This window comes from Theropithecus gelada, chromosome X, assembly GCF_003255815.1.
Source record: "Theropithecus gelada isolate Dixy chromosome X, Tgel_1.0, whole genome shotgun sequence".
In the NCBI taxonomy this organism is placed as follows: Eukaryota; Metazoa; Chordata; class Mammalia; order Primates; family Cercopithecidae; genus Theropithecus; species Theropithecus gelada.
Window position 1 is genome coordinate 93,444,087 of NC_037689.1, and position 4,662 is coordinate 93,448,748.

Sequence of the window (4,662 nt, forward strand, 5' to 3'; positions counted from 1 at the left end):
CCTTAAACAGACAAATAATGAGCTCTGCAATTGAGTCAGTAATAAATAGCCTACAAACCAAAAAAATCTCAGAACCTGACAGATTCACAGCTGAATTCTGTCAGATGTACAAAAAAGAGCTGTTAGCATTAATGCTGACATTATTTCAAAAAACTGATAAACAAAGACTCCTACCTAACTCATTCTATGAAGTTAGCATAATTCTGATACCAAAACCTGGCAGAGACAGAACAAATAAAGAAAACTTCAGGACAACATCCCTGATGAACAATAAGGCAAAAATCCTCAAGACAATACTGACAAACAAAATCCAGCAGCACACCAAAGAGTTTATCCGTCATTATCAAGCAGGCTTTACCCCCTAGATGCAAAGTTGGTTCAACATACACAAATCCATACATGTGACTCATCAAACAAACAGAATTAAACACAAAAAATGAATGATTATCTCAACAGATACAGAAAGTCTTTCGAGAGAATTCAACACAACTTCAGGTTAAAATTTCTCAATATACTGGGTATTGAAGAGACGTACTTCAAAATAATAAGAGACATCTACGACAAACCCACAGCCAACTGCGCATCATACTGCATGGGCAAAAGCTGAGAACATTCTCCTTGAAAGACAGTACAAAACAAAAAGGCCCTGTCTCATCACTCTTATTAAACATAGTACTGGAAGTCCTGGCCAGGCAATAAGGCAAGGGAAAGAAATAAATTGCATCCAAACAGGAAGAGCAGAGGACGAACTATCATTGTTTGCAGCAGAGGTTATTCTACATTTTAAAACCCCATAGTATCGCCCAAGAGCTTCTTAAGCTGACAAACAACTTCAGCAGTCTTTGGAAACAAACTCAATGTGCAAAAATCACACATTCCTATACAACAACAACAGTCAAGCAAAGAAACAAATCATGAATGCAATCCCATTCATAACTGCCACAAAGAATAGAAAACTTAGAAATATAGCTAATCAGGAAGGCTAAAGATCTCTACAAGGAGCACTACAAAACACTTCTCAAAGAAATCAGATGACACAAACAGATAGAAAAACATTCCTTGATCATTAATAGAAAGAATCAATATGATTAAAATGTCCATACTGCACAAAGCAACTTACAGATTAAATGCTGTTCCTATTAAGTTACTGACCCTCTTCACAGATAGATAAAAATATTTTAAAATTCATATGCATCTAAAAAAGACCCTACATTGTTAATGTAATCCTAAGCAAAAAGAACAAAGCTAGAGGCATCACACTGCCTGACTTCAAACTATACTACAGTGCTGCAGTAACCAAAACAGCATGGTACTGGCACAAAAACAGACACACAGACCAATGAAACAGAATAGAGAACAGAGAAATAAGACCTCACACCTACAACTATCTGATTATTGACACATCTGACAAAAATACGCAATGAAGAAAGGATTCCTTATTCAATAAATGGTGCTGGGATAACTGGTTAGTTATATCCAGAAGATTGAAACTTAGCCCTTTTCTTACAACATATACAGAAATTAACTCAAGATTGACTAAAAACTTAAATGTAAAACTCAAAACTATAAAAACCCTGGAAGATGACATAGGCAATACCATCCTGGGCATACAAATAAGCAAAGATTTCATGATAAAGATGCCAAAAGCAATAATAACAAAAACAAAAATTGACAAATGGAATCTAATGAAACTAAAAATCTTCTGCACAGCAAAGGAAACTATCAACAGAGTGAAAAGTCCAACCTACAGAATGGAAAAAAAAATTGCAAACTATACATCTGACAAAGGTCTAATATCTACAATCTATAATGAATTTAAACAAATTTACAAAAAAAAAATCCCATTAAAAAGTGGGCAAAGGACATAAGCAGATGCTTTTCAATAGAAGACATATATATGGCCAACAATTATATAAAAAATAACTGACATCACTGATCATAAGATAAAATAAAATAAAAACCACAATGAGATACCATCTCACAGCAGTGAGAATGGCTGTTATTAAAAAGTCAAAAAATAACAGATGCTGGTTAGCTTGCAGAGGAAAAGGAATGTTTATACATTATTGGTTGGAGTTTAAATTAGTTCAATCATTACAGAAGACAGTGTGGCAATTCCTCAAAGACCTAAAAACAGAAATACCATTCAACCTAGCAATCCCATTACTGGGTATATACTTAAAAGAAAATATATCATTCTATCATAAAGGCACATACGCGCATATGTTCATCGTAGAACTATTCACAACAGCACAGACATAGAATCAACCTAAATGCCCATCAACGGTAGGCTGGATAAAGAAAATATGGTACATATGGACCATGGAATACTATGCAGCCATAAAAAGAACAAGATCGTGTCCTTTGCAGCACCATGGTTGGAGATGGAGACCTATCCTTAGCAAACTAACCCAGAAACAGAAAACCAAATACTGCATGTTCTCACTTATAAGTGGGAGCTAAACAATGAGGTCACATGAGCACATAGAGGGGAATGACACACACTGGGGTCTGTCAGAAGGTGGAGGGTAGAAGGAGAGAGAGAATAAGGACAAATAACTATTTGGTTTTAGACTTAATACCTGGATAACAAAATAATCTGTACAACAAACCCCCATGACACAAGTTTACCTGTACAACAAACTTACATGTGCACCCCTGAACTTAAAATAAAAGTTAAAAAATTCGACTAATAAAAAGTTTTAATTGATGTTTGCACTTCAGGGCTTTTCAGAGCCTCTAATATGGTAATATCTGTTATGTTTTTCTAAGAGGGAAATACAATAAGAAGCTCTGACATCTTGCAAATTTATGAACGTTCAGAGCAGTTGAGTATTTCCCAATTTGTATAGCCCTTAGAGTTTTCAAGAAGTTAGTTGGGCAATTGACTTGATCCTTCCAGATGTGGAACTGTTGCATTTAGTAAAGTGCAGCAGTTGTACTAGAGAATAAATTACATAATTAAATCATTAAATAAATTTAAGTCATACTTGCTTTGTCCTTCTGTTCCACTTCCAGCAAAAAAATACAACACTTTATTAAACACAAGTATACATGGTATATAGCCCACTATCATTCCTAAGAAACAATAAATACCATTTATTATTCTGTTTGAAGTCTATGTAATAAGCTACTTTTTAAAAGAGGTATAAAAACTAAAAGCCGTTAGAAGTCAACAGGATGTCAAAATTTGAACACCAAAACAAAATGCACATGGTGATATTCTCTGTGATATTCTCTTTATTATTATTATTTTCACACATTTTAACACAATATGCACTAATTGATTTTTCATGGTTTTGTTAAATCTGTAATGACTTATGATACTGTTTTGCTAAAGATAAGTAAGATCGTGGATGCCTCGTTTAGAACCAAAGTATTGTGCTGCATGATACCAAAGCTTGCTTTGTATAAATAAATTTGTAAAAAAAAAAAGAAGTCATCCATACTCTCTGCCTCTCGGTTTGTGCTAATAACATTGGCCTTTGTACTTACACAGTGAATTCTAATAATAAATATTCAGCATAACAAAAAATTAATAGTACTTGCCCCCAAAATGACCTCAATGTACCCAGCACATAAGCAATAACTAATATAAATATTTGTATAAGAACTTCATAGCAAAATCTAGCACTAAGATAAAGGTCTTAAGGACTATGGCCATGCCAAAAAATAAAAACACGGCAATTTTTTAATCAACAGCTGTATTTGTCCTATTACATATAAAGCAATCAGGCTATATATTCTCATTACCTTTCAGGCACTTCTTATAAAAGAAATGTTTGACCTGTGTGCAACAATGCAATTTATTACATTTAACTCTCACTACCAAATGCAATAGAGCACCAAACATGGACGGGCAACAAAGAACAATTTTGACTCCTACAGTATTATCTATGAAGTTGCAATACCCTACATGGTTGGCTGCTACTCGATACCTACTTATTGATTACTTGTGGCAAAACTGTGAGAGAGTGAAGGAAGAGTCTGCATAATTTTCCCTGCATGGATCAGGGCCTGTGTGAATCTGCAGTTTTAACTTTCTCTCTCAACTTAAGCATATTTATTCCCCCACATATAGCAGGGCATATAAAAGAGAACAGAGCTCAAAACCCTATCCCCTAGGACAGAGTTTATATTAGTGCTTTCTGTTTCTTAGTGCTTATATCTCAGATGCCCTAAACTCTGAACCTCGTGTCTGGATTCGCTAAACCCATGCTGACTTTAATGATTCTCTGAGTTCAATCTGTAGCCAGTAAGTGCCAGAGTTTTCTAACATCACCTCTCTCTGAGAATGAAAGAAAGTAGAACAAATCTTTATTGGTTACTTCAGATGTTCATGACACCTTCACATATTTTGTCTCATTTTATCCTCACAATCACACTGCAAGAAAGGGATTTTTTCATTTAAAAAATAGAAAAACCGAAGTTCAGAGAAGTAAACTCACTTACTTGTCAAGGTAATTCTACTATGTCAGTGGTGCAGTAATCCAACCTCATTTACCTAAATCCAGAACTAGGATCAAATCATTGTGAATTAAATGTGAAATAACTTTTTAACCTTTATAATCCAGGGAAATCTTTATATTGAAGAGTTCTATTCATCTCCCTGCTCACACCCACACCTCAATGGAAAGAACACTGAATTATAATTTGGAAAGC